General features: G+C 34.6%; 1 pseudogene; it reads left to right on the plus strand.

The window, feature by feature from the left end:
- The first annotated feature begins 6,911 nt into the window (after positions 1 to 6,911).
- On the plus strand, positions 6,912 to 9,997 carry LOC112458670 (annotated as a pseudogene).
- The last annotated feature ends 685 nt before the right edge of the window (positions 9,998 to 10,682 follow it).

Genomic DNA, 10,682 nt, shown 5'->3' on the forward strand with positions numbered 1-10,682 from the left:
GGTATAACATCAAAATGCGGTCGCAGAACTGATTTAAATATATTTTGGTAAGTTAAATAAAGTGCAAAAAAGGAGGATGTTAAAAAAGAGTCGATTTTCGCCCAAAAAGGTGTAAGTAAAAGAAATAGTGTTGTTTGTAGATATTGATCTCCTAAATACGATAAAGCTATTAAAAAATTCGTGGTGCTTGGAAAACACCTTGAAAATTGAGCATTGGTGTATTTACAGAAATTCGGATGATATATGCTATATCATAAAATGTACTGGTGAAAGATTTTTTGGGGAGAAGGGAAAAAGGGGAAGAAAGAGTGTTGTGTGTGTGTGTGTGCATGCGCGGGTGCGTGTGCAGGTGCGCACATCCGCACACACGCGTACACTCGCACATACTCGTAGGGTAGAGCGGGGTCAAAGTAACGCGGGGCGAAAGTAACAACTCAAATATCTATAGTTATAGGCATAGATGCGCATACGTTTGTTGGTTAACGGATGAAGCTGAACAAGCTATAACGTGTCTCAGAACGCCTGCGGCCTGGGTATTGTGGACGTGTGTAATTTTAAGTCAAAGTTTAAAAGCATATATTCGGGACGATTGTAACATCATTGTGTGGGGTCGAATGAAACGTTACAAATCGACTCCCTAGTCCTTAAAGACATTGTGTTCCTATCATTTAAAGATATAAGAACAAAAAATGTTTATAATTAAATGAACAAAGTTAATGTTTTCTATAATTGATATAAAGAAGTTATGTTTTAATAGAATAAGATTTTATTTTACTTCTTTTGTATAAAAATATGAATATTTTAGTTTGTTTTTGTTAATATAAAAGAAATTATTATTTTTCATTAAATAAACATTTTTTATTTTGATTATTTAAAATTGTTACTATAGATCTCCTATAGTGTTGCAACCGACCCGGAGTCGAGGGCGATTGTAACATTTTCCCTCGTTTATGTTTTTGATTAATAATTCTTATTTGGTTTATCACAAGATTTAAATAAGAGGATTTCCATAAAGTAAAATAATCACATTAACTTAGGGTATCAAGAGTTTTTCTTTTACTGTAATAGTTCTTCCATAATCAAGTTCTAGAGTCAAATTGTTACTTTTGACCTCGCTCTACCCTATCCGCACACGTACCCGCACCCGCCCCCGCACCCGCACCCGCAACCGCACACGCACCCGCGCACGCACACATGCAACACATACACACGCACGCACGCACGCACGCACACGCATGCACGCACGCACACACAGGTGAATAAATTTAGAAATGTTTAGTTGGCGCTAAAATAAAAGTATCTCTATTTTATAATATCAAATAACGCAGCAAATATTTTTATATAAAATTTTTGAAAAAATTATTTGTTGCAGTTAAATACACATAAGTTCTTATATAAAACTTTCCACACATGTAGGGGAGGTAAAAAGATAAATTTAGAAATTTTTTATTGTTGCCCAAAAACGGTTTTAAGGAGTAAAACCACCCCTCATAATATTAGAGCGGTTTTTTGCTTTTCTCGATATATTTCGAAAAGTATTCAAGATATCAAGAAATGTTTCAAATAAAAGTTTTATGGTATAAACATCTTTATTTAACCACATTAATAAAATTAAAAAAAATTTTTTTTCTAATTTTTAATCAAAATTTTGTTTAAAAAATTATTTTAAAAAAATATTATATTAATGTTATTGAATAGAGAAGATTTTAAAACTTTTATAAGAAACATTTTTTGATATCTCAAATATTTTTTGAAATATATCGAGAAAAGTAAAAGCCGCTCTACATATGAGTGGTGGTTTCACCCCTTAAAACCGTTTTTGGGGGTAGCAACAGAAAATTTCTAAATTTATCTTTTAGTAATTATTTACAAAAAGACCCCACTCGCCAATAACCTTGATCTTGACATATGTTGTCAAGGTCACCCTTCTGAGTGACCTTCAGAAGGTTTTAACCGGCGGTCGTTTTTTATTAAAAAGTTATTAACAAAAAAAGTTTGAAAAATATAGCAGTTATTTTGAGTATTGGAAGACCAATATGTATGTGGAAGTAGGGTAACTATGAACGAAGGAAAGTCATGTAAAGCAGAGAACAGTTCATACATTGAAAAATATACAATTAATTGTTTTCGCTTTGTAAAAATTTTGTTTATTGTGTGTATTAATTTTATAGCGGATACATATTCTACGCATAATGCGAAAAAAAAACATCAATTCTTTCGTTGAAAGTGTTTGAGTATTGAAAGACATAAATGACTAATATATATGTTGAAATAGTTCACGCATACACTTTCGCCACAAACCCATGTGACCGCAGGGGGAGGGGGGTAATATTAAAGCAGTGAATAAAGTATTCTCTACTTCAGGAGAAAATTTACTTGTTTTGGTAAAGCAGCAACTTTCTCGCGAAATAAATTATTCTCTGCTTTAACAAAAAGAATTCAATTTGTCAACAATTTACTGCTTTAAATATTGTAATGTATATTTTATTCATTGATATTTTCAGTTATGGGATACATAATAGACATTGTTTCAAAACAATAGTCTTTTTTAAGTATATGCGTGGAGGCAGTAGGTTCCGCCCTTCTGTGATCACATGGGTTCGTGGCGTGCTTTACGAGCTCGTTTATTGTATATCGCTACAAATATTCACACAGATGATCGACTAACTTATCTTGTTTAATATCACCTCTACTTAAACGGGCTCGTAAAGCATGTCACAAACCCATGTGACAACTCGTTTCGCGTGGAAAGTGTATGCGTGAACTATTTCGACATATATATTAGTCATTTATGCCTTCCAATACTCAAAATAGCTGCTATATTTTTCAAACTTTTTTTGTTAATAACTTTTTAATAAAAAACGTTCGCCGGCTAAAACTTTCTAAAGGTCACTCAGGAGGGTGACCTTGACAACATATGTCATGATCAAGATTGGCGAGTGAGGTCTTTTTGTAAATAATTACCCATCTTTTTATCCCTCCTACATGTGTGGAAAGTTTCATTAAAATTTCAAAATTTTCGAGTTTGCGAGGTTCCCTTGTGAGTTGTATAAGTCGCCATTACAAAATTTTAATATGAAGTACATAATACATAATTATGATTTTTAACGTTTTCCGATAAACAGAAATTGAGGAAAAAATTGCATTCAGAAAGAGTTGTAATCCAAAGGATATTTGATTTTGAAGATATTCTATATATTAGGTGTGCAAATTAATTCGGTGCCTTATAACAAATGTTAAAGATAAAATATTTTCCCGCTTTTTTGCGGTTCGCAAGTGTGGAACCTCTAATACATTTTCAAAACACCGTACGTCTTGGCGAAGCAGACGATGAAATCTCGCAAAACAATAGCAAACACGATGGCGCATGAAAAGCAGTAATTGAGATACTACATTTTTTTCGTACTTTAATTAAAAAGGAATGCTGCTGAAGCCGCGGAGACGATTATAGTTTTGCTTTAAGAAAAGGTGCCGTGATCCGTAAAACGCATAAAATATGGAGTTTTCAGAATTAGGCAAGTCATTTTGTAGCTCGATCACATGTCGCGAAGGAGACGAAGGACGTCGTCTGATGCTTTAGGTCCTGCGCACAATAGAACACATATTAGGAATAAAAATAAATATTAAATATTAGGATATTTATATATGGGAATCTTCTTGTAATAAATATTAAATATTAAGATATATAAATGTAGGAATATTCCTATATTTAGATCTTATATTTTATTCTTTTCCATTGTGCGTTATGTTTAATTATTATTTCTAATTTTAATTCCCCTAATATTTAATATTTGTTCTTATTCCTAATATGTGATCTATTATACGCAGGGCCTTAGACTGGGAAAAGTTCTTCTTCATCCCGGATTCGGGATTATTCACTAGACTTAGTCCCATCAGAATTACCATCTGTTTCACCTGTTCGCTTCAACATTACATGGCTGATACACATTCAAAACAGCGGAAGAGATCCGAAAAAGTCGGGAAAAATAAATCGATTAAAAAGTGCCAAGTTTTTTCCGCGAGGGTACTTGTCAACTGCTCGATAAACAGGATAATAAAGTCATAGGAAATAATAGGATTAATTTCAAACATTAAACTTATATTTGACGTTTTGTAAACTTTGAATCCTGTAAAAAGGCACTGAATTAATTTATAAACTTAATATTTTCTTAAAAGTACAAGCTAATATAGTCACCACGTGCAATAAATGACGTTAAAATCAAATCACATTTTTTAAATTTTAACTCGTGTATAGTATAACCTACATGGTTTTATCTCATGGTGTTATTGCAAAAACATTTTCGATATAAAGAGGGGTAAAAGCCATAGTAGTGTAAGTCAAATTTTCTAAGATATTGACTCGTGTGCGTAGATGCAATCTGTATAATATATAAATTGCATATATGCACACGAGTCAATATTTAAAAAAAATTGATTTACACCACTATGTTTTTACCCCTCCATATATTCGTATTATTTACGGATATTCTTGCGCGAATTACATTCAAGCCACAATTTAAAAAAATTTTTAAACTATTGAAATATAATTTGCACGAACGAGACTAGAGTTTTGTCGAAGATCACACAATTTCAGTAATTTCGCGAATCTCGAGAATACATCGCGCAGACGATTTAGCCAGATGTTACACACACCGACATCGATTCAATGAATGAACGGGCGTTCATACACGAACATTCGATAGCACGTTATTAGAGGGTAGGAAGGGGGGGGGGAGAAAAAGAGGGAGAAAGAGAGAGAGAGAGAGAGAGAGAGAGAGAGAGAGAGAGAGAGAGAGAGAGAGAGAGAGAGGAGACATGGGAGTCATGGGAGACATAACAAGGGAGATAGAAAAAGAGAGAAGAGAAGAGAATTGACAAACAAACAAGAGCATGAAATGGAAAAGAACGGACGTACGATAAACCACGGTAAATCTCGAGACATTTATAGGAGAGAGACCTGAGAAACTCTCATCGGCATTATTTCATTCTGTAACCCACAAACAAAATCTATGAAACGAGAGAGAAAAGAAAAAAGGGACCAAAATTTCGAGAAAAGGAAAAAAAGACGGTAGTAGAAACATAAATCAGACAGGAGGTACGTCCAAATAACGCACGTATTCGATGTCATTTAAGGACAAAATTATCAATGACGAAGAAATGCGTGCGTTTCGCGTAGAATGGAACGGTCTCGAAAAGGGACGTGTGCGACGGCAACACGAGGAGGACAAAAACTGTTCTTCGTTGCATACTCACTCGTCCGACGCCTCTGTCATGATTTGAAGTATCGAAGCCTTCACTCGAAGCCCACTCTCTCCCACACCTCACCATTTTCATCACATCGAAAAGACATTCGACCGTGCGCAACTCTATCCGCGGAGCTTTTTTAGACGAGTATCAACACCGACACAGCGCTCCAGTCCTCCGCCGCGTTCTTCTCCCCCCTCCTCCTCCTCTTCCTCTCCCTCCTCCACCTTTACTTTGCACTACCCGTGCAGTTCATCCCCACACGCCCACCTGCCTTCGGTGCCACACACCGCACGACGCACACAGCCTACCCAGAAGGCCAAAACCACACTCTCCACCACGCCTGCTTCAAGTTACCTCAATCGTTTTACTTCAGTCTCATCGATCGCGCGCCTCTTCGCTTGTAAAGCTACGACTTTCAGTGAGAGACACTACCGTCACGAAAAACGCTTCAGTAACACCATGCGAGAGAAACGCGCTTACGCCCAACTTCGTAGCTTCCAATCGCGATCGTCACGACACGATTAAACGGACTGATCGTGATTTAATCGTGTATTAAGACCACGACAGGCATGCAGATAATACTCGGTTCAACAGAACCGACTGTTCGTTACCCGCGTTCACGGAACACTTATTGACTACTTTACGATACCCTGCCGGGCTGCGCAACAGGATTCATTCATCGATATCACACACACACACACACACACACACACACACACACACACATACAATCCTGCATAATCAAGCGCGCCACACGCGATCCTCCAACTAAACAATACGTAACTACGGATAGCACAGCCGATAATTCAGTATTCGGATGCAACGTAGAAATTCTCAAGTAAGGGCCGGTTTCATCATCTCCGATTAGCTTAAGGAGCGTTCCACTTAACGCTCGCAACGCTCGTGGAATCATTTCATTCTTGTTATTTGTCAAATGTTAAACAAGGACGAAGTGGAACGCACCCTTTAATCGGCCGATTATTCCATTGAAACTGACCAATCACATTTGTCGTTAAGCAGATTGACTAATCATGGTTGGCACTTGGGCTGAGTTTCCACTGAGCGCGTCACGTGTCGCGTCATCCGAGTTAACCAATCAAAACATCCCATTTTAATCCCGTCACAAATAATGTAATAAAATGGAATGTTTTGATTGGTTAACTCGGATGACGCAACACGTAACGCGCTCAGTGGAAACTCAGCCTTAAGACCTTGGCACATAGAAAAACTTAAGCAGTAAAACTCAAGCAGTAAGCAAATCAGCCAATCACAGTCAAGAACTTAAGGTTGTATGACCCGTAAGATCTCTGCCAAAAGTTTAAGAAACGTAACATAAAGCTAATTAACATATTTAAGAAGATATTCTTTACTGGAAAGTAATATTTATATTAATATTTTATTAAAATAACGGTTGCCTGTGTTTTTAAGAGCTATAGAGACATTTTTATGCATATTTACTCGTATATAAATTTTTACTTTTAATGGTTTTTAGAAAGACTGTACCTGACTTGCAACTGACACAAACGAAAATCTGAAAATGTGAAAATCTTTAAAAAGTAACAAAACATAGTAATTACTGTTTAAAAATACTAATGGAATTATATTAATTTATTTATTTACGTATTTACGTCATTTATTAATAAATTAAATACAATAGCTCTCATAAAAAAGTATTTTGATCGCGGAAACGTCGCATTTTCTGTAAGTTGGTAGCATTGATCTCACTCAACATCAGCTGCGTGAACGCGAAGTGTGCTCCAGTGTGCTCCGAGCACGTGTAATATACAGACGCATCGTTTGAGGTTAGTTTTCGCTTGCGCTACGAAAATGCCGAAAGTAAAACGTTACATGTGGAAAGGAAAAGTTGTCACTGAAAAAGTGTACAATCAACGATTAGCACGTAGGAAACGTAATTTGAAGACACGAGTCGAAATAACCACACCAGATGATTGTATGGAAAATACAATTACTGCGGAGAAAGAATCAACAGATATCGATGAAGAACAAGATCTTTCGAATGAGCCTGGTGAAAGACACCGAATCGTGGATTTAAAATTTCTCGGTGAACAGTTATGGTGCACATTTTGCAAAAAACTTTATCATTAAAGAATATTGAACAAGAAGAACGTCGAGGCCTTGGATCTGTTTTGCTCATACGAGGTCATAAATGTTTATTGGTTAATCCTGTTGTAACAAGAAAGCAACACACTCCACCTAGAAAATCAAGACGCAACTCACGATTTGATGTTAATACCAAATTAGCAATAAGTTAGTATTATTTATATAGCAAACTATTATTTATAATACTTCAAAAACAAGTCTAATATACAATAAATAAACAGCCACATATACATAAGTAAATTGTTTTTCTAGGACTGATCTACAGCGGAATAGGTTTCACAAATCTAAACAAATTGGTAGCTTGTTTAAATATTCCATCAATAAATTTCAAGACGTATAAGAGATACGAAGCAGAAGCAGGAGAAGCACTGGAAATAGCAGCTAAAAAAAGTTGTCAGCGTGCAGTTGAATTAGAGCGACAACTAACGTTAGAAAATAAAGCGATTATTGAAGAAAACATGTAATTTTGTATTTCATTTTACAATTGAATTCGCTTTAAATTGATTTGAGTTTCTATTATTTAGATATTCAACTATGATAATTGTATATTGTAACTCTAACATTTTTGTATTTTTATGATTGCATGAATTTTAAAATGTTATATTTAAATTGAATTTAAAAATCAACTTTGAAATGAGATAATTATTAAAATAAGAAATAATTTTTTGATGCGATATAATAATTTGCTATATGTAATATCCTGTCGAATTCGAATAAAAATGATTTTTAATATACTTTTTAATAGGCCTGACAGTGTGAGATCTTGTTTCAATACATCCCAAGAATCCTCAATAGATCCTCATCCTGTTCGATACAGTAGTTCGTGTGATGGCGTCTTATGATATGGGGTGGACTACAAGAGAAACTGGTCGCGACTATGATAGTCTTAATGGTTTTCGATCTATAGTAGGCCACTTCAGTCAGCAAATTTTAGATTACTCAACATGTAATCGAAAGTGCAAAAAATGTGACATAGGACATACTCCTTTCGATCATGATTGCAGACTGAATTTTAGAGGCTCTGCCAAAGCCATGGAATCACATGCAGCAAACAATCTAGTCAATGAAAGTGATATTTTAAAATCGAAAAATGTCGAAATTGGCATTCTTGTTGGTGACGACGATAGTTCCGCCATAGCTGCTTGTCGAGCAAGTGCTTCGCATTCAATTGCAAAATTATCAGATGTCAACCATGCATACATCCAAAGGAGTGAAGAAATGCTTGTATAATATAGAAAAACAGCACAAAGAGTTGACAAAAAACGGAATAACCTACTTTCACAGATGTTTCACATACGCTATGACCCAGAATAGGGGTAAAAGTACTGCTATGGCCGAGGCGATAAAGAGTATCCCTTATTACGCGTTCAATCAACATGAAAAATGCGGTTAATGGTGTGGATACGTGAAAGACAGGGAAAATTATAATCACAGAATGATTCCAGATGGCTTTACAGACTTAAAATTATTTGAGGCACTTAAGGAAGTCTTTGATAAACTGGCATCAAATGCAGAAAAGTTTTCTGTAGGCGCCTCCAATAACGTAAATGAAAACCTTAATGCAAGTATGGCTAGTAAGGCGCCTAAATCTAAATGTCTAAGCCTAACAGCATCAGCCGATTATCGATACGCTTCTGTTGTTGCGCAAAAGAACATGAAAGAAAGTTACCCCCAAATAGCTGCAAAAATGTTGATTGTCGCCTGGTAAACATCATTCCAAGCACGTTAAAAAAATTGATTTAATTAAAAAACGACGACAAATAACAACAGCAAGTCGTGCATTTAAATTGAGGCGTATGCAATTAAAAAAATATAGAGTTTCTCTACGATACCAAAGAGAACTTTCAGAAGGTGTTACTTACGAAAGTAATTCTGCTTTATTGAAAGAGCCAGCCGTACAAATAAATAAAGAATGTATGAGTGATGATGAAGGTACTATAGAAGAAGATATTCCCATAGTATATCTTGACCTCGAAACCTCAGGATTTCAAAGAAATTGCGATACTTTGCAAATTGCAGCCAAATGTGGTAAAAATTCTTTTGACGTTTATATTCAACCTAGTCAAGAGATTTCTGCAGCTGCCACTGCCGTACATATGGTCTTCGAAAATGTCAAGCAGAGTTAATGCTGTATGGTAAACCAGTTCCTTCAGTTCCACCAAGGCTTGCAATAACAAATTTGTATCAATGGTTAATTTTATTAAAAAAGAAATGTTATATAGCGATACATAATTTGAGTTTTGATGGAGCAAGATTGATTGATTTAATAACAGTTTATTCTTTAAGCGAAGAGTTTGCTGACATTATTGTAGGATTTATAGATACCTTACAGGTTATAAAAAAAGAAACTAATCGAAAAGGTAAAGGAGAATGTTCAATTACAGGATTAACAAATTGGCTTAAAATTTCTAGTGTAAATGCTCATAACGCAGTGCAAGATGTATATATTTTAGAAAAAATTATTAGTAAATCTGGTATTAGTTATAAAACATTAACAAAATATGCAGTGAGTTATGCAAAAAAATCACAAAAGTGGATTGTAGATAAGCGCATAAATAGTCTGCTTCTAGATTTAAGTCCATTAAACGGTATAATGAGTTTAGATATTAGGAAAAAACTGGCACGAGCTTCTATTAACATGCAATGTTTAAAAGATACTTATTTTCAATCTAGTTCAGAAGGGATTTATCAATTGTTAAGTAAAAAGGAAAATGATAAGCCTGTAGTAATGGCGTCTAAGTAAGTCATTAATAAAATAATAGATTATTTTAAAACACTTTAGAATTATTTAATAATGAATTATTTTATTAAAATATATGTTTCAATATAATTATAGTTTGTTTCCGTTTCCGTAGTATTTATATAGATATAAAAATTTTCAAATATCTATGATAATCGAGCGTTACACGCACTTTATTTAAATGTATTTTTTTTCTACGTATAAAATATTAATATGTTATTTATTTAATTTGTGAAAGATTTTATATTTATTATATGTGTTGATAATTTATCATTTTCAATGCAATTATATAATAAACGAAATGTTTACATATAAATTAATAATCGATTATTTATGACATTTTGATATCAATTATATTTCGATACACAGGAGGCTCTATTGAAAAAAGTAACGGACCTCTGTAGTATTTGTTATCCTTTACGGAGAGTGACGGGGAGAGAGGTTATAATGTGACGTCATAGTGCGCTGTTACCGGATCTCCGTACTTACGAGTTCAGCGAGACCAAGCAAGACTGTTCTCTGTTTGCTTTTTATTCAATATTTCAGAAAATATCCTTGAAGTCATAATTTTTTT

Source organism: Temnothorax curvispinosus, unplaced genomic scaffold (genome assembly GCF_003070985.1).
Source record: "Temnothorax curvispinosus isolate PA1 unplaced genomic scaffold, ASM307098v1 QBEX01009082.1, whole genome shotgun sequence".
NCBI lineage: Eukaryota > Metazoa > Arthropoda > Insecta > Hymenoptera > Formicidae > Temnothorax > Temnothorax curvispinosus.